We start from the raw sequence: 27,538 nt of genomic DNA on the forward strand, positions 1-27,538 counted from the left end.
ACAGAACCTACAATATCCTAAGGTCTGCTTGTATTGTGTTTCCTTCTAGGGTGGGATGGACCATAGAGATTCACAGAGAAAATGTCAAACAAATGTTTAAAGGTAGGTGTGAGCTCCAGGCGTCTATCATCCCTGCAGCTGACTGGCTTCTTGCCACTCCTGAGAACAGGTATGCCCTCACCACCCTTTTTCTCCTCCTTCCTGAAAGCTGAGTTGCACCCACAGTCCACTAATGGTGTAGAACGAGCTTTTCCTTGTTTTAATTTTCTGATCGACCTCCACACACAAAAAACATATTTTCTCCTGGATAGAAAAGACTGCTTTGTTACCATCTGGTCTGATTCCAGAGTCACCATATTGCACGAATGAAAAGCTAGAGCTCCCAAGGATTCCATTTACCATCATATGGCTCCTATCATTGCAGCCTTGGAGTGCCCAAGAGACAAAATCTCCTCTCAGAAAAGAACCTAGGCAGGCAGACTAGGCTTAACAGTCCTTCTCTGTCTGGGATCACACCCACATGGAGCCGCTTCTCTTGTTCGTTATCTTAGACCAAACCTTAGAGGCTGCTGGCCAACACACATACAAAACAAGTTCACCATACTGTTTAGTTGCTGATGGCAGAGTTAGAACTTCTCTCTCTCAACCTTTAGAAAACACCGAACCCTGGTCACATGTGCCAAGCTAGCAGATGTGGTGCTTTTTGGTCCAAGCTGGGCTTCAGGAATGGATGCAGAGCATCAACTTCTCTTTTCTGGTTACCTTGAGCCAGGCATTGGCACAAGGCAGTACTGCCAGCAAATGGCATTTTTGTGCCATTTGTGAAAATTAACTTCCCTAATTAACTTACTCATACAAAGGTACTCAGGATAAAAACATTAGGATGATTACCTAGAAAATTACTACGTTGGTACAGTCTCTCGTGCACCCTTTTGCCTCTTAAATGTGCCAAGAACAAAATGGCTCTGATGACATTGTTAGATCTCTGAGAGCAAATAACTGATGAACGAAAAGATGGTGCCACTTGTTGGGTCCTTTAACCCTAATTTTAGCTCATGGATTCTGCTTAGCATGGGGTGGCCAAGACATTATTTTCTCCTTCCCAGAGGGGAGCACTGGTGAGGATCAGAATGACTTCTTGGTGCATATTCAAGCACCTTTTCCAGCACTAGGCTACACAGCAATTATGGCTAAATGAGTTTTGTATCAATTAGGACTGCTAGGAGGGTACTGGGGGCAGGACCAACAGGAGGCCTACATTTCTGAAACAAGAGGTTATAAAATTTGATTTGTTTACCCAGCCTCCAAATGCAGCTTTATTATTTTATTTTATGAACCTGGTTATCTTCATGTAGAGCCATAACAATCTGAAACATTTCTAGCCCTGGGGAATTTTACTTCTTCTTTTTGAAATACCCTTTGTTCAGGTGTTGGTCATTCTTATCAGGATCAAAGATTTCTGGAAAATTTCATTTTTCTGTGGTTTTACTTCTCTTTACTGTATCATATGAGTGAGTAACTCTTGAAATAAAATGTACACTTTCCCTAAATTTTATTCTATGTTCTTTGCTAGGTCAGGCATGGAAGGAAGTCAGAAGATATGGGATGTGGTTCATGTTATTGGTACATGGAGGTAATGGTGTGTGCTACCTACAAAATTGGAGGTAAATTTGTATTCTGACTTCAAAAGAATGGTTTTCAACTCTGCTGCACATTAGATTCATCTACTGAGTTTTTAAAAGTGCCAGTGCCTGAGTCCCATCTCAGACCAGTTAAATTAATCTCCCTGGGAGGTGGGGTCCAGATATCTCGAAAGTTCCCCAGATGATACTAATGTCAGCCAGGGTTGAGAACCAATTATTCATTACTTTCATAAATATATACTCATCACTTATTTTGTGCTAGGCACTATTCTAGAGGCTGGCGATGCAGCAGTGAACAAATCAGACAAAAATCTCTGCCTTTATAGAGGCTACATGCTAGCAGATTTTGACTGATGGCAAACAAATAAATCAATAGCATTCATGGTATAAAAGTTGGTGAAAAGTGCTAAGAAGAAAAAGAAAAGATGGAAGAGAGGTATCACTTATGAGGGGAGAGGTATTGCAACATTGCAGGGTATCCAAGGACCCCTCACGAGAAGATGATGTTGCACAAAGGCCTGAAGGAGGTGGGGAAAGAGTCTCTGAGCAGAGGAAACAGCAAATGCAAAGGTCTGGAGGTGAAGTATGGCTGTTTCAGGAAAAGCAAGGGGGCTAAGGTAGAGTGTAAATTACTGGTCTAAACTAACAAAATCCACACACTAGGTATAAGATGAACTACTTGCGAGAGTAAACCAAGAGACTGTGTATAAATGTGTGACTAATAATTTTGAGAATACTCTGAACCATATCAAGACAATCCGGCTATAATCTTAAGGAAACAGGCAAGGATGTGATGACAAGTTAGTAAACTGATGTGGAGTATATTCCATTCTAGCCTACTTGGAGAAAGGAGGTAGGAGTAGAAGACTGGTCAATCTAGAGAACAAAATAAGGAAGACGAAGGAAGCAAGAGTAAGAATGGATCTCTATGCACTGGTGGGGGGTGGGGTGCATACAAGGAGGCCAAGGGTCACGAGAGGTCATGGCAAATGTGTGGTTAACATTTGAATCACATAACTGACAATCATCATTGTTAGTCAGTGGTCTTCAAGTTAACCAAAAAATTGGCTTAACATAAAAGATAATCTGTATGTCCATCCATGTTGCTACAAATGGCTTTATTTAATTCTTTTTTATGGCTGAGTAATATTCCATTGTATATACATACCACCTCTTCTTTATCCATTCATCTGTTGATGGACATTTAAGTTGCTTCCATGTCTTTATCATATTTAGAGAAGTAAGTCAGACAGAGAAAGACAAGTACCATAGATATCACTTATATGTGGAATCTAAAAAAATGATACAAAGAACTTATTTACTAAACAGAAATAGACTCACAGACATAGAAAACAAACATATGGTTACCAAAACGGACAGCGGGAAGGGGAGGAGATAACTTAGGAGTTTGTGATTAACATATACACACTACTATATATAAAATAGGCAAACAAAAAGAACCTACTGTATAGCACAGGGAACTACACTTAATATCTTACAATAACCTATAATGGAAAGCAATCTATAAAATAATATATATATATATACATATATATATATAAAGTGAATCAATTTGCCATACACTTGAAACTAACACATTGTAAATTAACTGTTAATAAAAAATTAATAACAAAAAAATCTTCAGAAATTAATAACAAAAAGATAACTTGAAAAAAATTTGGCTTCTAATATATTTAGCCCATAGGGAATGGTTGTGTTGATGAGTCAGTGTGAACATATAGCCTAACTGTATGTTATTTCTTATGATAAATAAAGGAATTACAATTGGGATTCCAGATATCAGTATAAGTGAACTTTCTATGAGCTAGTTTCCCTGAGCCAGATCACTCCAGTGTTAAACACTGAGAAGGTAAGGACTTGGAGCCTGTGGATGTGGGACAGTGAATTTGGGGCAAGACAAATGTCTCTTTGTTAGACCTCTCAGGACCCCCAGCCTGCTGACCTCTTCAGCTGCTGACTTTGATTGCCATGTGACATTCACATTTTCTTTCCAAAGCTACAATACCCTGTTCAACCCCTATCTTGCTGCCTGGCTGTTGTTTTCCCATAGCATAAATCAGAATAATACCTAGTATTTTATCTCTCTCTTATAGGTAGTAAGAAAATCAGATGTGATGAAATATATTAAAGTAATTTTAAATGTTAAAATGGTGTGTAAAATAAGGCACTATTTTTATTAACAGTGATAAGAGTAAATCTAGGTAAATGGATAGTCAGAAATCTAATAAATCCACCTGGTATTTACCATAGGTATAGATTAGATCCAATGTCTCTTGTAGATAACTATTTTTTATTTAAAACTAACTCTACATGTACAGTTACATATAAAAATGTATAGAAGGTTAATGCATCAAACTATAAATAGTGGTTATATCTTGATAATAGGATTTTAAATCATTTTTTTCTCTTTTGCATGAATGCAGTTATTGTTTATGTTCTTTTCATATAAAGTATAGAAAATAATATCTTTATATTCTGAATATTCGGTAACACCTATTTTGAAGATGAAACAATAAACTGAGTTACTTTTAAAAGAACCCCACTCAGCTTTTTATATAGTTGTTGAATAAATGGAGTGTTTGAGTTAACATCCCTGGTAATGAGCAGGGTGATGAGGGTGATGAATCAGAGTTTTCCTATGTCAGTCATAAAAAGCAGTATCCCAGAGCTCTGAACAATCGGGTCCATGTTAACAAGCCCTCCTTTTGAACACACTACCCAAATAAGAAAACCATGGGACTGTTCCAGAGGCTATGCTTTTACTCTGAGTTTTCAAAGAGATGTTTTGTGTATTTTTTCTTTTCTTTTGCAAATGTCAACAGTTCCTCCAGAGAGAAGAAAGGATGGAATTAAAACTGAGATAGGCGAATGTGAATTCGGTAGGTAGTAAAGCCTTCTTGACTTCAGCTAAGGAATAATTGGCAGAAGAACTTGGTTCGGTCAAAGAAAATTAGTCCCTTCTCTTCTAGGAACTTTTCTTGCTGGGGCACAGTCCAGCTATGAAGACACCCTGAGAGAATGAGAGAGAAGGAAAAGGGGGATAGACTGGGACCTTTCATCTTTTGTGAAGAGCAACCCTTAAGTCAGTTAACAGAGACATACATGTTCATGTCCGCTGGCCAGAGCACCAGAACACGCCTGTAGTTAAAGTTCAATTGATGGGCTTGCTTGCAGCAAGAGAGAATAGTTATTAATAGGGAAATGCGGGGTGTCTCAAAAGGGAGCAGTTAGGGAAGGATTCTTATAGGTTGTGGGGCGAGGGTTGGGGACAGATTCAGCATAGGATGGTCTTTGCAGAGATTGCTTAGAATTCATAAATTGCAGAGCTGCTTGCTCAGTGGTTTAATCTATAGAACACCTGAATCTGTGCAGGGTTACTGTGTGGTCAGTTTTTCTGCAGACATATAGAGCCTATGGGTCAGAACGAGCTGGTGTTTAAAGTTTGGGCTTACATAGTTTTCTTCCTTTCATGGTTTAATGCAGTTGATCTGTGTTGTGAGTCACGGTATAGTTCTGCAAATTATGACTTCTGTTTCAATTCCATTGGGTGACCACATTTCAGGGGAGAAACAGGGGATAGAAAAGTGCAGGAAAAAATGGAGGAGAGGAAATAGGCACTTGAGCATCCCATGTGTGCTAAAGGATAATGCTTGTAAATATTGTACATATGCTTCTCTCTGTACACTTTACTCTCCTTCCACTGATCTTTATTCAACAAACTGTTTTCCAGCAGGAAAAAGTAAATAACCTCTAGGAAATGTTTCCAGGGGTTAAAGTAGGGCTTTCTTCTCATTTGTTTGTCCTTTATAAAAGTCAGATGCTGACCAAACCTCTCCATTTCTTCTCATCCACGTGATCAGACATATAGTCCTTGGACTTTGCCCCTGTTTCCCATTGATCCTAACAGACATAATACAATCAACTTGCCTGATGGGGACTCATTACCCAAATGGTCCTGAGACTTCCTGTTTGGGTCCATTCCCACCTTCAAGAGACACTCTTTGCAAATAAATCACTGTATCTTTTGTCAACAGCAGCATTTCTTTCTCCTATCAAATATTTTACCCATTGGATCAGAAAGCATGACCCATGAAATCGACCCCCCACATATTTTTACTTGTCTTTTCCGAAGTTGGCATCAGATGTGTCAGGGTCTGAGTTACTCCATATTCCTCCAGGCTGTTCATTTGATGCAAAATTGTGAGGATACAATTGGCATTCCTATAGCTTTCTCTTAGATCTTTCTTCAGCCTGAGAAACACCCCAGGGCCATAAAGGGTAACGTGGAAACCCATTCTGATCTGGGTAAATAGAGGGAAATAGAATTTGCCTGAAGGTTCAGACTGGGCTCAAAATTAGGGACTAGAACACACATTAACTTTCTGATTTTCATTTCCTCTCAGGCCCCTCAGGTAGGATGTCATACTCTAGCCCTTGGTTTTCTCTCTGATACAATCAGTTGAGAATCATCAGATACTAAGAAATCATTAAGGAGCCACAGTAGTCATTCTTTTTGCAAATCCTCATAAATTTGCCACAAGAGGGAAGTGGCGGTAAGATGCAGGAGGAAGAGGTGGAAACTCATGGCTGTGGCCATTGGCCTTTTGGTAGAGTTTCCTTCGTGGCTTCAGACAAGTTTTCTTGAGTTATGCTCCTTGAAACACATTCATTCACTGTGGAAAGATGGCAAGTTACATCACATTCTAAGATGTGTCCTTCATTAGATTTCTCTCGTTTTTTGTATCTACTTCTTCCTGGGAAAAATGTAGCTCCCTTGTTCCAATCCTTTTCCTGTGGGTGGTTGTTTCAGCATAAGACCATACAATAAAAATGAAAGAAAACACTCCTCTAACGACCCATATTCTTTATTTTAAGTAGACTCAGAGCAGGCCAAGGACCCTAGAGAGATCAAAGCACTGCCATGGCTGGGCTAGGGAACACAAGGATGGGTTAGTGTAAGGTGGGTGATTTGCAAACTAATTTTGGACTCAAAACTTTTGTTTAATTTCTTCACACAGCAGCTCCCCAGTCACATTACATTAGATATGAATGGAGGGGGCAGTGCCTTGTGCAGGTAGAACAGGCTGACCCTAAAACATGATTCTGGCACTGAGGAATTGGCTCTTTGAGATTCAGATATCCCCCTGGATTTGACAGATTTCCAGTACTAAGCCACAGCCTCCTCTGATGCAAACAGCAACCTGGGTTGCTGAGGAATTGAGGAGGGTCTTCAGAAAAAGGTCCCCAGCAGGCAAGCAAGTTATGGATTTGGCTCACCAAGCCAATCACAGAGACCAGTTTCATGGGCCTGGTGAAATACTGTTTTTTTTTTTTTTTTTTTCTTCAGTCCAAATAAGTGGTGTTGATTTGTGTCTTTTTACCTCCTAGAGAGATTTATTGAAGAAAATTCTGAACATGACATGAGTTTAGTACACTTTCAGTGCTCTTATATGTCACTCCTGTTTGGAATGCCCCTTTTCCCAAATCTGTTAAACAAACTCCTGTTCAAACAATCTTCCCTTCTCATGCCTTCTTCCCTGGGCCTCCCATGTTGAGTCCATTACTCTGTGCCCAAAGATCTGGCTCTTTATGGCCAAATGGACTGAGAGCTGTTTCAGAGATGCTCTTTAGGCTTCTTATATCCACAGGCTTAACACAACACCTGTTCACAGGCACTCAACAAAATTGACTCCCTCTCCATTCCTCCTAGGAATATTTCGAGGTTGCCACTTGAAAGGGTGATCCCACTAAGGAGATTTCACATAAAATCCATTCTGCCTTAGCTCTTAGGCCACATCTGGGAAGTTCTTTCCTTCACAGAAGTTCAAGTGTGAAATTTTCACCTTGGACTTTATCCTTCGAAAGCTACTTGGAGAAACGATAATTTCAAGTCATTCTTTAAAGAAAAGATAGGGGCTGGGCTGGATGATTTCTCATTGACCTTCCAACCCCTGCCTTCCCTCAGCACACTCAGCTCATGAAAGGAAAACTGTGATGTATTATAGGTAAGAGGACACTTGAGTGGGATCCTGAGGCCTGAGTTCCTTTGCCCAGCTCTACCATTGACAAGCTGAGTTAATCTGGATAACTACTCCCTCCCTGGGACACAGGTTCATCATCTATACATGAGAGGGTTGGGTTCAGTGATGTCCAAATACAACTTCTAACTGACAATGGTCTTAAAATATTAATAGTCTGTGAAATACCAATGTTGGCAAACCAATTAATGGCTATTCTTCTAATATTAGTTTAGCAGATATGTTCCTCACCCTCCTGTTTAGAAGTTCTTCATCATTAAAATAATTGAGTGGGATGCTATTTTTATTCTTTTGACCTCTCTGCTCTCCACTGCTTTAATGAAACTCTGCACTGCTATTTGGTGACGAGGCTCCTGGGGCGTTCTCTTTTGTGCTGTTGCAACTTAGAGGTGGAGTGGAAAGGGCCCCGGACTAGAAGTCAGATATTCTGAGGTTTAGCCTGGCTCTACAACTAACTAGCTCTGTGGCCTTGGGCTTGTCAGGTCCCTTGTTGGGGTCTCCATTTCCTTACCTGTTAATTGGGTGGTGTGAGCTACATGATCTTTATAGTTCTTTAACTCTTGCTTTCTATGAATTCTAAGCAATGATAACTCCCTAGAAAGTGAGGGCTGAAAGGAAACTTCATGTCACACTACTCCAGATGTCAAACAATTAATTATGGAATTCCAGCAATCAACCTCCTCTCCCTGCTCCCTACCCCCTGCCTGCCTGTCTTAAGGGCAATTTCAGAGCCTTCTGTTCAGAACAACATCTCAGTCCCAGACTAACTGACATCTTTCCATCAATGTCAAAGGGAGTTAAAAGGGTCTCTTTACTTAGAACTCTCCTATTTCCCTTTGTGGGGTGGGGATAGGGTGTGCCTTCAGCTTCCGAAGCTCCTCTAGTATCTGAAAGCCTATCCTGGCTGTATTGTCCTTGGTTCCTGTCTCTTTAGGATGTGTATTCATTTGAGCAATGCCACCAAACACAATAGTTGTCTATGTCATTTGATATTCATGGAATTTACCAGGCAAGCTTGTAAGCATATGCTAAAAATGATCGAAGTTCAAGAAGGAAAACAAGGAAGATACCCTTTCCTGTCAGTGCTGGTACCATGTAGGGTTAAAGGACTTGGATTCTGAGGACAACTGCCTTGGCCTGAATCTTTATTTGCCTGTGAGTCAGCCATGTGGCAGAGGGAAATCTACCTTCTGTGCCTGTTTTCTTACTCGTAAAATGGGACTAGTAAATAAAAGTACCAGCCTCACAAGATTAATGAAATAGTATATGTTAATTAGTATAGGGTTTAACACAGGATAGCTTTGAATATTCAAATGATGATGTTTACATTATTTGTGGCTAACCAACACTTGCAGCATGCCTATTCTGCTGGCGAAACCAGCTGTCTCTCTTAGTCTGGCAGCTGCTCATCTCTACCCACTCCCTTGAGTCCTTGCCTCTCTGGGCTCTTTATCGTGACTCCTATGAGATCTCACTGTTCTCGGATGATTATTCAGTAAAGTGCTTTTCTATTGGAGGAAGCCTCCTTCCAACACTTCCCACCCACCCAGGGAAGCTCTAACTCCTGACCTGTGCAACTGGGCAGCTTATAACTACCCTTTGTAGAAGAGAAGATGCTTAACGGCAGAGGGGTTTTAATCGTTATTTTTGATGTGCACTCAACAAGCATGAGGTCCATAATCCACACACATTTAAAGCATCTTGTGCTGCTCAAAGAGGGGAGAAACTGCCCTCATTTATAGAACTTGCTGAATAGAGGTCTAGTCGGTGTTAATTTTTCAGTATCAGATTCCATTATTTTCTCTCCCTATTTCCCTTCCTTTAATACCAAGAGCTGGGACTATGCAGTGTGCAACAAAAGAAATCAAGACTTTCTCATGGGGGTGAGGGACATAGGAGCAATTCATTTAATGTGTTTTATCCATAGTACAGCACATTTACTCCATGGGTTCAAGGTACCATGTGTCTGTTCTCTCAAAGGCAAGTCCAAATCACTTACAGCATCTTTACAGAAATTCAAAAGTAAATGGAAATATGACTATGAAGCCATCAGCTAAAAAGCATTGGCTCCGGGCTTCCCTGGTGGCACAGTGGTTAAGAATCTGCCTGCCAGTGCAGGGGACACAGGTTCGAGCAATGATCTGGGAAGATCCCACATGCCCCGGAGCAACTAAGCCCGTGCGCCACAACTACTAAGCCTGTGCTCTAGAGTCCGCCAGCCACAACTACTGAAGCTGGTGCACCTAGAGCCTGTGCTCCACAATAAGAGAAGCCACCGCAATGAGAAGCCTGCACACCGCACTGAAGAGTAGCCCTGCTGGCCGCAACTAGAGAAAGCCCGCGTGCAGCAACAAAGACACGATGTGGCCAAAAATTAAAAAAAAAAAAAAAAAAAGCATTGGCTCCTCATGGGGGATTTTGCTTCTTTTTCTCTCTTTCTCTCTTCCTCTTATTTGTATCATCTTTCATAGCAGTAACCTTGAAGAAATGTCCCTTGGGCCTTCCCTACAGATCTTGGAAGGCCAGCTTTGGTAAGAGGTAGTGAAAATATCCAGACCATAGAACTAAACTGAGCAAGATACCTCATTTGGATAATGCATCACCATGGGCAAGCAAGCAATCATTTAAAAACCAAACTAGACTGTATATAAATTTGGCTATATTTGTTAAAATCGAAATATGTATTTAACAACACACAACTTATGTAAACGCTATGTGTCTGGTTCCCATTAATGCATACTGGATGAGTATTGTGGTGATGACTTCTGTGAGGACCAGCCTAAACAATTCTGGTGGTTACCCATGTATGGCTAGGTAGGCCAGGTATCTGGAGGAAAAATGCAAATTATAATCAAGGTGAGAAGCAAGGTAACATCTAGCGGTTTGGAACTGGATGTCAGTTCTGAGAATTACACACATGTTGTAGGAAATCAGAAGTATGGCAAATGAGATGGAATGCGGCTCTAGGAGGGTTGCAGCAAGTGGCTCTGACCTAAGATCATATATCGCAATAGGATGACAAAAGGTCCACATTCAAAGGATCCACTTATGAGACCTGAGAACAGCCCTGACATAGACTCCGTTCTTTCTTATTCCAGAAGAATTCTCATCTGTGTATTACTGGTGACTATAGATACTTTGAAAAATTAATTTGTTATGGGTCGTGGATATATGGAGAGAAACTAGAGCAAAGAGGAAAAGGAGCAGCCAGTGGAGGTGGCCGTGAGAGATTACAATCACTTAAAACCTAATGCTCTTTCCTGCCTACTCCCAACTCTTCACTGAAAGACCAAAATTTGGGTTCAAGCTGCTGCAGAATTCAGGCTTCTTCATAGAAGGAAGGAAACCAAAAGCAATTCATCTAATACATTTTACTGATTATACAACTCATATACTTCCTGGGTTCAAGATAGCACCTGGCCATTCTCCTAAGGGCAAGTTCAAATCATCCTTTGGTATCTATATAGGATCTTTCTCTTCCACAGCAAAGAGTAAGAAAAGATGAGGAGTGTGTGTGTGTGTGTGTGTGTGTGTGTGTGTGTGGGTGTGTGGGGTTTGGGGGGGGGGGAGAGACAGACAGAGAGAGAGAAAGGTAGGAAGAAACCTAGAGGAAAAATACTTAAGAACTAAAAGGAATTAGCATTTTAAGGAAAAGTCAAGATCTGGAGAAGGACAGTCTGCCAATGTAATGCAGCCTTTACAGAAGAGGTTCTATAGATGTCAGGGTCTGGAGTAAGGAAGAATAATCCTCTGGAAGTTTTTGGATGCATTGTTGCCTGGTACCAGAGAAGCAGCCCACAAAAGGTCTTATTTTCCATAAGAAAAATATTGTGAGAAAAACTCTGAGGAAAGAGAGTGCGGCAAGTTTATGGGTGACTGAGAGCACTAAGAAAAGAGACTTTTCAGGATGAAGGGCAGCTGGGCTGGGAAGGAGCTAAGCTTTACACGCAGAGTGAACTTGAAATCTGCTGAACTTAGCCTAGCTTGGGCTCCAGAATATTTGTGCTGCAGAGGAGAAACTCCTTTTACTATAAGAGAAAGATCGAGAGGGTGATTTTGCAGATTATTCCCTTCAGCAGGGCAGGGAGCACTGAGGAGGATTAAAAGAAGAGGAGATGGGCTCCGTTGGGTGTTGTCAGGCTTGGTCTGCACAGAGGACAAGGAATGTATAAGGGGGGACCCTGGTCTTGGGAGCCTGAGTCTCCCTTAAAGCCAGTGTAGAGAGCTTCATTTTCTACACTCCATACTTCAGCTGTTGGTAATTTACAGAGGCAGCAACGTACATCCTGACTGCCCAGAATTCTCTGGGTACCTTAAACCAATTACAACTCTTCACTCTTGCTACAGATTTAAAAATGTATCTGGGATAATGTCAAACAGCATCAGGAAAAGAGTTTGGGCCTCAAATAAAGCGGCGGTGACCTCCTTAACCTCAATTTTCCCTGGATGTCAGGACACCTCTCCACGGGGTGAAGGAGTGTATAAATTTAATCTGGTTGCACATAGCAGGGTTGAATGGAGGGACCAATCAGTGTCACTCTGGGCAGTGACAAGCTAGAAGCCTGTCAGTAACGGGCAATGAAGCACAAACTGCTATTAGATACACCCACGCCACCTGAGGAGGACGAAAAGGGGTGGAGAAGTCCTCCCAGAATGCCCTTGGGAGGATGGTTTTTATAGACCTTGAGAGGGAATGAGCTCCCTAGATAGAAAATGAGAGAGGTCCACTCCTGAGTCAGTCAACCGATTCCTATTCAACTATCATTTTAGGAAATGCTGGAAACCATTTCGCAGCTATGATGCTACTCTCTCTCTCTCTCTTCAGATCTCATAACACGTGTTTGTCTACAAGGGACCTCCTGAGTACTCTTTTTATTCAAAACCTGGTCCACAAATTAGCAGCCTCACCAGGGAGCTTATTAGAAATGCAGAATCTCTGACCCCACCCCAGGCCTCTTGAATCAGTACCTGAATTTCAACAAGATTTTCAGATGATTTGTATACATATTAATCACTGTTGTATGGAATTCTCTAAACATCCAATTTTACTGGAAACAGTCATGTAGACGTTGCAGCTACTTCTTGGACAAGGAGCAGTGACTTCCTTTTGTATAATATGGAATATGTAAGTCCCCTACATCCGAACGAGTTCCCTTCCAAGAGGGCGTTCATAAGTCCAATTTGTTCCTAAGTCCAACAAAGTTAGCCTAGGTACCCAACTAACACAATTGGCTATTTACTACTGTACTGTAATAGGTTTATAATACTCTTCACACAAAGAATACGTAAAAAGCAAACAAACACAACAGGCAAAGAAAACATGTTTAATCTTACAGTCCAGTACCTTGAAAAGTACAGTAGTAGAGTACAACAGCTGGCATACAAGGGCTGGCATCGAGTGAACAGGCAAGAAGAGTTACTGACTGGAGGAGGGAGAGGAGGTGGGAGGTGGTAGAGCTGAAGGATCGTCAGCGATAGGAGACGGAGGGCAAGCTGCCATTTCACTCATGCCTGACGTTGATGGCACAGGTTCTGGCTCCTTGCTAGATTCAATTCTACTTACTTTCTTGAAAAAAAGATCCAGTGATGTCTGGGTAGTAGCTCTTTTTTTCTCATCATAGATGACACGGTGGCACTGGATTACATTCTGAACATCTGCTGCAACCTTCATGTACCGTTCTACATTTGGGTCCTGTGCCTCCAAAACTAACAGCGCCTCCTCAAATAAAGAAAATCCCCTTGTCATTTCCTGCATCGTGAATCTCTTCGGTTCTGCAGTTACTTCTTCTTCCTCTTGTCTCTCTTCGTCCTTTCTCTGGGCCTCCAATTCCATCAGGTCTTCATTATTAGTAGCTCCTCATGTTGCACAGCAAGGAGTTGAATGTTATAAGAACGAGCAACAGCTACCATCTTTTCGCCTCGCTCCACTCTCTCAATTATTTTCACTTTTGTTTCTATCGTTATCGCTTGGCGCTTCTCAGCTACATCACCGCTGATGTTATGCTTGCTTCCAGACATCCTGGGTTTGAAATAAAGATACGGTACTACTGTACTCTATACAGCACTGCACAGTAAAGTACACAAAGCACAACCACTTGTGGAGGATGCACGCACATGACAATGTACACCAGACGCACGAACTAACTTACGTGATTGGACACGTGAACGCATGTTCGCACGTTTGAAAGTTCGCAACTTGAAGGTTTGTATGTAGGGGACTTACTGTATAAACTTTTTCAGCCAATTAAACTGAACTGGATCAAGTAAGAAGAGAACATCAGTTCCCTCCAGCGCCCAGTTGTAGCTTCCTGTGGAAGGCAAACACAAATCCAAGAGAAAGGAAAAACGAGGAACTATTCAATTTCTTTTAGACTTGAAACTTGATTCTTTTCAGACTCAAGGTCAGTGTTATTTTCATGGCCCCATTGAGTTGTTCATCTGTCTGAGCATATGAGTGTGTGTGTGTGTGTGTGTGTGTGTGTGTGTGCTTTGCCCACATAAACCTAAGCATTCTTCTCAGCAATTAGGTAATTTCTAGATCAGGCAACGTGTTTCATCTCTTTGCAGCATCTTTCATTTCTTGAAAGAAAATTATGGTGCATTTTGCCACAGAAACATGCTCTGTGAAAAGACGGAGCAAATAATGCATTAGGGGAAATAAGTGAAACTGCTAAAATTGCTTTAACCCCTCTGTGCTCATCACCACCAATCCCTGTCTGCTCTCACCAACCCTTGTTCAGTGCGTCCCTACCCAACTCCCTGTCAGATCACCTACTCCAAGGGAAGACTTGGAAATGTCCAGAGGTGAAGACAAGAGCACTGCCCTATCGTCTTTCTTTATCCACAGGAATATGGTGAGAGGCTGGTCTGGGAGGGAAGACATTGAGAACGCAGGGACTCACAAGCCCTAGAAAAAACACAGAACTGGGGAGTTCATCTGGAGTTAACCTTTGTACTTCTTGTCCTTTTTTTCCCTGCCCCACTGAACCCCATTCTACTTAGTAATCAAGATTCCAAAGGTGGAATAGTCTCCCCACTTTTTCCTCTACTCACATCCTAGCCATTATCAAAGGCCTGAGATTCATGGCATTTATTCATTAAGATACTAACTGAGCTTTAATGAGGTGCTTGTTACTGTCCTAGTTGTTCCAAATACATGAATAAATGGGGCAGAATCCTGACCACTAGCATCTCAGTGTAGAGTAATGAAATGAGTGTGGGCTTTGGGGCCTAAATTGACTGGACTTTGAAAATATATAGTCAAGTTGCTTAAACTCTGCAAGCCTCATTGCTTGTGCAAGCCAGTCTTCTCTTAAAAATGAGACTGTAAATATCTTAAATATAATGACATGACACAGACTTCTTTTTATCCTATTAGGCATATATTAGCTATTTAATAAATGCTAAACTAAATCAAATTTTGAATGCAATTTAAAAATCAACATATAGGAAAACCTGCAGCTCAGCTCTGCTACTGAGTAGCTGAAAGTCTTGTTTAAATCATTTAACTTCAGGGTATTTTATATATAAAAAGAAGAAATTGGAAAATTGCAAAGATGCTTTCTAGAAGTTCTTATACATGATTCTTCTCTAGGAGTCCAAATTGTTGTGAAATGTTACATCTATTCTTCTATAACTAATGCCATAGTCATAATTCACTAAGATTTGCATATATATATATAGTTTATGTGTATACATATACATATATAAAATATATCTTATATCAGTAATGCATATATTTATTTTTAGTTACTTTCTGTACAAGGTTGAAAGTTCATAAGGTATTTCAAAAGATTAAAGATACAAGATACCTTAAAGAAGCCTTTGGATTTGTTTACTACAGAACTTTCCAAACTTATCTTAATCCTTCCTTTTTTTATATAATGCCAATTAACAACTTAGCTTTCCCTAGCATATTCAACTCAAAGTTGAAGTAGACCCTCAGCTTTCTACATTTTAAAATCTCAGATTGTATTGTTGGCAAATGATCTTCAAGTTCCATTTCATGTAGTGATTTTTAATTTTGCTAAGTCATCAATGTGTACCATATTATAGACTAGTGAGTGAGATGGAGTTACTACAGCTAATGACCAAGCCCAGTTGACTCTCCTGCCCATCACTCCTCTCACTGTCGCTACCAGCCCCTGATATTGGCATATTGGCTAGATTGTGGATTCACAACGATCTTCTACTAGAAACCTCAAGAACATCAGGAGTTAAATGTAAATATTTCTACCTTTGGAGGCAGGCTCCTGTTTTAGGCCACTGGTACCGCAACTAAAGATGGATTATCATTCTTCTCCTCAAGGCATTGGTACTCTGTTAGAGAAATGTGGTAGACGATCAACAGGTCCTTTCAATCTCATTGGTAAAATTCCAACTTTCATGAAATGTGAGACATATACCAGTGAAATATGTAGTGACTTAAAAAAAATCCTGACATTTGGTCAGCAAAGTCCAATGTTTTTCCTTTTAGAAATGACCTCACCACATATTCCTCTTGCCAAAACCCATCCTGGCACTTCTGTTAAGGGCAGCTTTTTGCAGTATGATAGAATTGTTTCTCAAGTGCTCCTGGTCTCAGGACTGAATCGTGTAAGAGAGAAAGTTAAAGACATTTTTTGAAAGCAGAGTCTATTTCAGAGTCTGGGGTTAGACCATCAGTTCACGTCTCCAAGTGATATCTTCTCAACTCTTTCCTGTTCCTTGTCTTGAATATTGGACCCTGGGGATGGCTCCTATTGATGATTATGGAAAATCACAGAAAGAAGAAGCTGTTTTTCAATTCAAATGATATGGGCCTGGTTGGAGACAAAACTGTTTGTTGGCCTGCATTGTTCAGCAACTAATGAAATTGATTTTTTAAAAAGCGTTACAAATGAAATACTGCAGTCACTCTTCAGTGTCCTGACTCACTAGGGTATTAGATGAGCCAGACTTAGGTCTATGGACTTTCCCCAAAAGACTGTTCTTAGAAAAGCCAGAGTAGATGATGCAAAGATTAAGCACTTCTCAGCAGAATGCTGCAGTATCATGTCTTGAGTTGTTTTATTGTTTTTGTATTAGAGCCAAGAAACATGTGGCCAGCAGTCTGCAACAAGCCCTCTTATTTTCAACATAGTAAATGATAATTCTTGCACTTGAATGCCGTGTGAAATTAGGATTGAAAGACAGAATTCATTGCAAGTCAATTATTGATCTTTAAATGAAGGAAGAAAGTCATGGCTATCAGGACTCTCTAAGTCCTGTGAACCATCCTCTAGCCCTTGAAGCTTCTTTGGTTACCAGGAAAATGATAGAGGGCTGATTAATAGTGACTTCAGTTTGCAGAGAATGTTTCATCCATCATACTAGTGATTCTGGTTTTTTCTTTATAATATTACTGATGATCAGTTGGGGATATTACTTATGACAGATGAAACTGAAAAGGGCTAGCAGAGCATTCTGTGAGCACAGGTAGCACAGAAATGAGAAGCTGGGTAGGTAGAAGTGTTCCAAAATCATTAGGATGCAGTTTTGTAGGATGAATAAATCTAGAGGTATAATGTATAGCATCCTGACAACAGTTAATAAAATGGGATTGGAACTGGAAATTTGCTAAGAGGGTATAGATTTCAGGTACACTTATCGCCAAAAATAAAAAAGAAAAGAAAAGGTAACTATACAAGGAGAAGTTATGTTAGTTAGCTTGACTGTAATAATCACTTCACTATGTATGTGCATTTCAAGTCATCATGTTGTACATTTAAAATACACAGTTTTTATTTAAAAATTAATCAATCAAGACAAAATCATTATATTTCCATACTTTTCAGATGAAAATAGAACTGAGCTAGATCTAGTCAGAGCTGGACACAGACAGGCTTTTTAAATTTCGTTTCAATAAATTTATTTATTTATTTATTTTTGGCTGCATTGGGTCTTCATTGCTGCACGTGGGCTTTCTCTAGTTGAGGCGAGCGGGAGCTACTCTTTGTTATGGTACACGGGCTTCTCATTGAAGTGTCTTCTCTTGTTGCAGAGCATGGACTCTAGGTGCGCGGGCTTCAGTAGTTGTGGCGCATGGGCTTAGTTGCTCTGTGGCATGTGGGATCTTCCCGGACCAGGGATCGAACCCGTGTCTCCTGCATTGGCAGGTGGATTCTTAAACACTGTGCCACCAGGGAAGTCCAAGGCTTTTTTTCTTATGTTTATTTTCCTTAGTTGGAATGAGATCACACACAACAAGAACAACACAAGGAAAATCTAAAAAAGAAGATATGAAAGACAATGACTCTGGGACAAATTATTAGATAAGTTGGGTATTGAATGAAGAAGAATTTATCCTTGTTGGTTACCCTCATTTATAATTATGCTCATTTATAATTCCTTCAGGAACAAATTATTTGAAATGAATTTTGTAGCACTTTAGGTGCAGAACTTTATTTTAGGCCATAGGTAGACTACAAACCAATGGAAAAGCAGAGCTCTTGATTTGAGGGACTGTGTTTCACCCCTTCAACATTCATTCACTCAACATCTATTTATTGAGAACCTATTATGTGCCAGGTTCTCTTTTTATCTGAATATTCAGCAGTTGACAAAAAGGACAAGATATAATTTTTACAAAATAAAAAGAGAGCTACATTGTGGTGGGAAGAGAGACAAAAATGAGAAAATGAGAAAAATATCAGGCAAGATCATTTAAGTTAGTCATAGGTTCCAAGAAGACAATAGTTCAAAGAGAGTGATGGCAGAGTCAGCTACCTTAAACTGAATGGTCAAGAAAACTACTTCTTCTGGTAGGATGGAGTACTTTGCAATAGACCAATGTTCCAGCTGAGAAAAACAAACAAACAATCAAAAACCTAACCAGACAAAAGACAAAATTCATCTGTGTAATTGCATCACGGAAATACTAGAATCCTTCAGACCAGACAGGCTAAATTTCTAGAGAGGGGAGAACTGTAGAAAGTGAGCTGATGCTCTGCATCTGCTTGGCTAAATCTAGCATAGACAAGTAACTGATATTATCCAAGGCATAAAACCACTGCTGGGCCCCAGAAAAACCAGCAGATACTTTGGTAGTTGTACAGAGGTGGGAGTGACTAAATTGGAGATTTGAGAGGTCTAAGACATATAGCCAGCATCCTGCTCAGACATTTCTCAAATTTTGAAGCCAGGCAAGGCTTTATGCTAAAAAAGCTACACTGAAACCCCCTGACAAGCAGGGCAGAGGAGACAAAGATGAGAGTCCAGCACCCTCCAAGAGAAGTCCTGATAGCTCATTGAGAGTCATCTTTAAAGATCCCTGTCTCCCAATACTTACGTTCTTCCCACATACAAATCCACTCATCTACCTTTCTAATACTCTCAAAGGCATCAGCCTTGGGCTTGAGGCTCAGAATCTTACCCTCTGAATTAGGCCCAGGTGATGATGAGGTTGCAGCCTCCTTCAGTAAATTTCTCTCAATCTGATGACCTATAGACTAAATAGACCAGTTACCTGCCCCCTACCTCCACCCCACATCCAGTGGTGAGACAAAGATTAGATAACCACAAGAGACACTCCTTATCAAAAAGTGGGGAGAGGTGGGAAGCACTTTGTAGTTCCTGATCCACAACTGGACACACATGCTAGTTCCTTGATTAGAGTCCAGTCCTGCTTTATGTGAGTGGTTCCATGACACTTAGCTCTGCATTCTACTGGCTACTGTGAAGCAAAGCGCCAGCCTTCATTCAATGGGGAGGGGCCTACACAACGGCTTGGATATCAGGGGTGTGGTTCATTGGGGCATCTTTTGAGAAAAACTACCACAGTGACATAAAACATCTTTCATACCATACTCAGAGATTTGTCTATTGCTACTTTAAAAAGAATGAGAGGGGATGTAATGTACAGCCTGGTGACTATAGTTAATAATACTGTATTGTACATTTGACGGTTGCCAGAAAAGTCGATCTTAAAAGTTCTTATCACAAGTAAAAAATGTAACTCACTGTGGTGCTAGATGTTAACTAGACTTATTGCAGTGATCACTTTGTAATATATACAAATACTAAATCATTACGTTATACACTTAAAAATAATATAATGTTATATGTCAGTAATATCTCAATATATTAAAAGGAAAAAAAAAAGAAAAACAAAAGAGTGAGAGAGAAAAAAGTCTCTGTTTTTCTATGTGGATTTGATGCTACACTGGCCTATAAACTTCAATCTGTTATTAAGGGTAATTGCCCAATCTTGAAAAGTAATAAGAGCTGAGCTTGTCTTATAATTCTACTACTTTTAAAAGTGTGACCTTGGATAAGTCACTTAATCCCTGTAAGTGTTATTATCCCAACTAAAAAAAAAAAAACAACAATGATGTAAACTATAGAGCTCATATGGTTATTGTGAGGATTAAATGAGATAATGTGTGTTAAATACTCTGTCCAATGATGCGCATTTTGTAGATGATCTACAAATGACAGCTTAAAAGTATTGTTTACAGGACATATGCTGAGACAGAAGGATTTTAGGAATGACCTGAAGTTCTATGTTCACAAAATTCAAACTTGCATGGACAGTTGATATAAAATAGAAGGTAAATGACAAATTTTGAGAAATTCACTGTTTTGGGATCACTGTGTTCTTGAGCAAGCACACAGTGTTCTATCAATATTTCTGTGGATGATGATTGGAATTCTCCTAAAGATAAGGCAGGCTATCATCTTAGGACAAGGGCAATCCTATTAGCAGGGGAAGAAGGAAGATCTTTGCCAGGTGGATGCATTCAACAACTTGGGCAACCTGTAAGGATAGCATGCATCCCTGGGCAAAGTTAGCAAAAATTTGGTTAAGTTATAACAATTTGGTTAGTAACTGAAATGTAACCTAACTTTATACTCAAAAAGTGATAAAGCTGGTACATATCACTTGCCCATGGCTGCAATCATTATGGGCATATATCAAAGGGGTAAAGTCAGGTTGAACATAGCACCAGAAAATACTGGGCAATGAAAAGGGTTAATTAAACAGGAATTAAACACTTTATGAAGAGTGGACCAGAGGTTCCATAGTATTTACGCACATGACTATGATTTCCAAGCGTCACTGTGTGTGTGACTGTGTGTGTGCAAATGTACAGTTATGGACTATTCTACCCAAATCCCTAGTTTTACTGAATAGAGTAGGCAGAAAGCAATTTAAACTTTTCTTGATGAGAGAGGGTCATAAACACACACACACAAGTTAATGTACTATATCTTAGTACAGAGATCTCTTAGAATTGTTTCAGTGAAGAGGGTGTAGCTTATCTTCTCCTTTAATTACCCCCACATTCACCTGTACGTCCAAACCTTGGTGATTCTTCCAGAGCCTCCCTTGTTCTTTTTTTTTTTTAAAATAGATCTTTATTGGAGTATAATTGCTTCACAATCCTGTGTTAGTTTCTGTTGTAAACCAAAGTGAATCAGCCATATGCATACATATATCCTCATATCCCCTCCCTCTTGAACCTCCCTCCCACCTTCCCTATCCCACCCCTCTAGGTCATCGCAAAGCACCGAGCTGATCTCCCTGTGCTATGTGGCTGCTTCCCACTAGCTATCTATTTTATATTCGGTAGTGTATATATGTCGATGCTACTCTCACTTTGCCCCAGCTTCCCTCTCCCACTCCATGTCCATTCTCTATGTCTACATGTTTATTTCTGCCCTGAAACTACATTCGTCAATACCACTTTTTAAAATTCCATATATATAATTTAGCGTACGGTATTTGATTTTCTCTTTCTGACTTACTTCACTCTGTATGACAGACTCTAGGTCCATCCACCTCACTACAAATAACTCAATTTCATTTCTTTTTATGGCTGAGTAATATTCCATTGTATATATGTGTCACATTTTCTTTATCCATTCATCTGTTGAAGGACATTTAGGTTGGTTCCATGTTCTGGTTATTGTATATAGTGCCGCAATGAACATTGTGGTACATGTCTCTTTTTCAATTATGTTTTCCTCTTGTTCTTTTCAGATGTCATTTCATAATGTATTGGTTTCTAGGAGTTTTCTACTCTCCATACCTAACTACTTTACCTCTGTTGTAGACAATAGCTTAAAAGGAATTAAATATTGTTGGAGGAAATTAAATGGTAAAAACTTGTTACACTATTTTTAAGTTCATCCTCTGAAGGTGGCCCAATGTCTCTTCTATAAAGTAAAGTGTATGGTCTTTATGAAAGTTTCTGGTGTGTTTTCTGTTATGTCCAGCTTAACAGCTATATTCTGGATAATTCTGATTCATAGAAGGCTGACCATTGGGTTAATAGGGCATTTTTGTACTTCATGAATAAGCTTTGATTGTAAAACAATGTATAGGGCATCAGAACAGGTAAGCAGAGTGTTAAGGACTGTCATACCAGGTTGTCTATTTCACACATTAATACAGTCAGTGGATTCCCAGAGCCACTTTGAGAGACATACTGAACTTTATTGTAAGCCAGTATTTCCTGAATCACAGGTATGAACCTACATGTTGAACTACCCTTGCTTCTGACCCCCTGCCCATGACAGCAGAGAAACAGAAATGAGCCAGCACTACAATGAGGGAAACACACATCTTGACAAAGCTTCTGCCAGTGTAACCTGACCCCCCCTTTATGCGCCTTTATTGGCACATGCTTGCAGGGATCTGTTAAAGCTTGTGTTACAAAAATCCCTAGAGCTGCATCCAAGTTTAGAATCTTCTGAAGAAGAAACATGATGAAAAAACATTTAGGGGGTGCTGGGTAGCTCTTGTGCATTGATATGGCCTGGAGGCTGGTGAGTTAGGAAGGAGGTGGACTTTAGGAAGCTCTGGAACCAGGATTGGCTTTCCACCCAAATTCAAGAGATTTTCTTTGATTTGCTTCCATTTTTCACTTCATTTCTCTTCTACTCATTCCAGGGTCCCTGGCCAACACACTTCTCCCCAGGGTTCCCAGCATATCACCCATTTCTTTTTTTTTTTTTCTGCCCATTTCTTTAAGACTCTGTCCTCAGCATTTCAGGGACAGCTCTGTGTAGCACTACCTAACAACCCCTTAAGGTGGGATGCCTCCCAATGGCAGTGCCATTTTTATAGGAGCCTCTTCAAGGTGGAAAACAATTCAGTATTTAAAGGGATGACTCTAACGGCCCATTTTCTGGTTAGAGAGCACACAGAAGGCCCCCTTCAACACACTATAATTTCCTGCATCCTGACTCCCAGCTCCAAGTGCTGCGTCTTGTGTCCTGCTGGGTGAATAATGCAGTTGGCTTTCTAACCTCCAGCAACAACCAGAGTAAGGTGAATTATAGTTTGGGGAAAAGATAATAGGAGAGGGAGGCAGGAATTTGGATTTAATTGGAGTGGAGGCCACCAGCTTTGTAGATAACTGTCTTTTCTTCTGAATCTATTCAATGATTACAGCCCATACTCATCCACAAAGAGTAGTGCACTTGAGTTCAGGAAGGGGAGTGCTAGGATTATTTTTCAGCCCAGTTGATCTAGATCCCCTCCTCGCCCTTCTTGGCTTCTGCAGGCAGATGTTGAACATGCCTTGAGCAAAGGGCCAGGGGGTTTCTGCCAAGCAGTTCCAGAGGCATCTACAAACCACAGTCATTGAAGACATTTCCCAGAAGGCTTTCGGAGTACAAATCTCTTTAATTAAAATGGGAAAAGCCAGAGTGAGGGAGATGAGAGGAGCTTGGCTGAGAGCAGAAGGAGGAGGGGGATGAAGGGAAGAAAGGGAAGGAGGAAAAGTAATAAATATTTTACAAGTGTTTTCAAACACTGCCCATCTAACACCCAGTGGAAAATGCCACTTGATGGATTATATTTTGGGTTGGCAAGTGAAGCTAATTCAATGTAATGAGGGGTGAATGGGACTTCAGGCCCTTATCCAACCACAAGAGACCCCTTACAAAAGAGTCTGCTCTTTCAGTCATTAATTTTTTATGAAGTTTAATAGGCCTGAGCCTAGAGACCTTCTGTGGGATTGATTAGCTTCATATTTCTCTCATTAATGTAGAATCTGATTAGCTCTTATGAAAATCATTTCATCTCAGGCTCCAGCGTGGCAACCACATTGTTCTGATATTAGGAACTGCAAGTTTGATTCACCCGAGAAAAGAAACATCTGCAGGGACAAAGGCCCTGGCCTCATGCTGTCACAGAATGAGAGGACTGGGGAGACCGGCTGTCTCTTACATTTTACTGGCTGCAATAAAGAACCCTCAATATTTGGACCAGGATAACCTTATTGGAGGCTAGCAGTGTTGGTCCACTGCAAAGGGAGCTGACTTGAAAGAATAGACAACTACCAATGTATCAGTCAGGGTTTAAGAAGAAGAGCAAAACTGCCAAGTGATATAGAAGAAAGGGACTATTACAGGGATGAGACTTTATGCTACCATAGGAGCCGGCAGAGAGGTCTGCTGCCCTGAATCTGCTGTTGGGCCTGAAGTTGCTATATATAGGTCAGCTAGACTAGGAGTCAGGAAGGAAAGCTTGACATGGATATGAAGAGGGACACACTGAAACCCACAAGGACAAGTTGGAAACCCCAAGGACAAGCTGTACTCTTTCTCTGTTTCTTACAAGCTCCAGCCTTGAAGTCCAAGCCGACCAAGAGGAGACGCCTGTGCTCTTCACCGTGGAGATGTGTACACACTTGGCTCAAGACTTAGAGAAACTAATGAAGGAAATCCTTCAGTTCTGGAAAGCTTCTGGAGGAGCTGCAGGTCCAGGATCAGCCCCGTATCCAGAAGAGTGGCCAGCTGATCAGCAACAATATACAAAAGCTGCCACAATGCCTGACACTACATTTACCCTCAGAAAAACAATGATCACTCCTCCATTTCTACCTTCTAAATCTCATGATTCTCTATGGCTAACACTAACCAAAAACCATACAGGGAAGAGAATTCTGGGAAATGTTTTTCCAGGATGGCTAATTTGATGCAGTACAAAGCCTCCACAGCCAGTCCTAAGTAATACACATTAAATAGGATGACCCCATCCTGTGGTGAGCTCTAATGTGCTAAGAGGACAAGTAAGAGGTGGTACTCAATGAAGACCTGACTTTGAGAAACACAGAGAATTTAGGCTGAAGGAATCTTGCTGTCAATAAAGGTTGTAAAGAACCCATGACTATCCATGGCTATTGGGATTTTATGGAGGCTTCTTCATGTAGGCATGACCAATTATTAACTCCATTTTCAGCCCCTCTGCCCTCTCTGAAGAAGTGGCAGACTGGGGGGGAATGAAAATGACAAACTCCTAATCAGAGATTGGTCTTTCTGGTGACCAGCCCCCATCCAGGAGTCATCCAGGAGCTTGGCCCAGAATTGCCTCACTAGAACAACGCTCCTAAGTGCTCTGATCACTTAGGAATTTACAAGGCTTTTAGGACTTCTGTGCTGGGAACTGGGTACAGAGACCAATGTATGTATTTTCTATTATCTCCCAGATTTTGTAAAATCATAAAGAAACATAGGATTTGATAGCTATAAAGATCAAGATGCTGAGTGTTTGATTGGGATTCGAATAGGGATGTAACACGTGAAGAGGCTTCTGGAGTAGCTGGCAAATTCTATTTCCTGCTCTCGGCTGTGATTAAAAGTGTGTTCACCTTTTATCAACTCATTAAGCCATATATTTGTTTTTGTGAGGTTTCTTTATCCATCTTTTATTTTATAATAAAAGGTTTCTGTTCTTTCTATTTCTAATTCCACTATGCCCATTCTCTATTATACTAACTAAATTCAAGCTTTTGATCCCCCTGCTTCATTGGAACTTCTCCTGTAAGTTATCAGTTGCCTCCAGTTGCTAAACTCATGGCCAAGTCTCAGTCTCATCTTACCTGCATAGCTCTGCACAGTTTCTCACTCCCTCCTGCTTGCAGCACTTTCTTCCTTGGGCTATTGTAACACTCTGCTCATTAGATTTCTTAGTCTCCTTTTCTGACTTCTTTTCTTCTCTATTACCTCTTAAAGCTGGAATACCCAAACCTCAATCCTTGACTTCTCTTTTCTGTTGACACTCACTTCCTTTCATGATCCCATCCAGTATGATGACTTTAAATAGCATCTCTACACTGACAGTTCCCAAATTTACATATCTCCTTCTGCCTAGAACTTTAGACTAGAATATCCAAATGCCTACTTCTTATCTTCAATTGGGTATCTAATTGAATCTCAAGTTTAACAGATCCCAAACCAAACATCTGATTTTCCTCCTAAATTGGTTCCACTCATGGCTTTTGCTGCCTCTGTTAATATCTCCACGTTGCTCAAGACAAAAGTCTTGGAGTCATTGGCTTCTCTATTTTTCTCTTATTCCTCATTCAATCTCTAAGCAAATCTTATTGACCCCACCTTCAGAAAGTATCTATGATCCGACTACTCCCCGCTTCTGTTCTGCTAATGCCTGGATCCAGACCACAGGCATGTCTCACCGCAATACTGCAGTACTCTTCATGGTGGGCTCTTCACTGTTGTTGCTTCTTTATAACCCCCCCCACAGGCAACTCTTAGGAGAGAGCCAGACTGTCTTTAACAATAAAAATACGTGCATTTTATTTCTTTGCTCAGAACTTATCAATGTCTTCACATTTTGCTCAGAGTAAAAGCCAAAGTTCTACAATGACTTAAAAGGCCCCACATGACCTGACTCTCCTAGTTTGCTCTTGACTTTATGCCCTAAGACAGCTCTTCTCCTCCCTCCTTTATCTTTGACTGTACAGACCTCCTTGCCAGTTTTTGAATAGGCCAGACACATTCCTATCTCAGGACTTTTGTTCCTGGTTGTTCCCTCTGCCAGAAATATTCTTCCTCTAGTTGTCCACATGGCTCACTTCCTTACCTCCTTTCAAGCCTTTGACCAAATGTCATCATCTCAATGAGGCCTTTCCACACAACTGTATTTATTTGTACTTCCCAGTTCTCCCAAATTCTGCAAACCCCATCTATTGCTTCTATAGAATCCATCACTTTCTTTTTGTTTAACATGTTTATTGGAGTATAATTGCTTCACAGTGGTATGTTAGTTTTTACTGTACAACAAAGTGAATCAGCTATACATATACATATATTCCCATATCTCCTCCCTCTTGCATCTCCCTCCCATCCTCCCTATCCCACCCCTCTAAGTGGTCACAAAGCACCGAGCTGATCTCCCTGTGCTATGCGGCTGCTTCCCACTAGCTATCTGTTTTACATTTGGTAGTGTATATATGTCCATGCCACTCTCTCACTTCATCCAAACTTACCCTTCACCATCCCTGTGTCCTCAAGTCCATTCTCTACATCTGCGTCTTTTTTTCCTGTCTTGCCTCTAGGCTCTTCAGAAGCTTTTTTTTTTAGATTCCATATATATGTGTTAGCATACCATATTTGTTTTTCTCTTTCTGACTTATTACACTCTGTATGACAGACTCTAGGTCCATCCACCTCACTACAAATAACTCAATTTTGTTTCTTTTTAGGGCTGAGTAATATTCCATTGTATATATGTGTCACATCTTCTTTATCCATTCATCTGTCAATAGACACTTAGGTTGATTCCATGTCCTGGCTATTGTAAATAGAGATGCAATGAACATTGTGGTACATGACTCTTTTTGAATTATGGTTTTCTCAGGGTATATGCCCAGTAGTGGGATTGCTGTGTCGTAAGGTAATTCTATTTTTAGTTTTTTAAGGAACCTCCATACTTTTCTCCATAGTGGCTGTAACAATTTACATTCCCACCAACAGTGCAAGAGTGTTCCCTTTTCTCCACACCCTCTCCAGCATGTATTGTTTGGAGATTTTTTTGATGATGGCCATTCTGACTTGTGAGCTGAT

Source organism: Neophocaena asiaeorientalis, unplaced genomic scaffold, assembly GCF_003031525.2.
Source record: "Neophocaena asiaeorientalis asiaeorientalis breed wild unplaced genomic scaffold, Neophocaena_asiaeorientalis_V1.1 scaffold67, whole genome shotgun sequence".
Taxonomy (NCBI): Eukaryota; Metazoa; Chordata; class Mammalia; order Artiodactyla; family Phocoenidae; genus Neophocaena; species Neophocaena asiaeorientalis.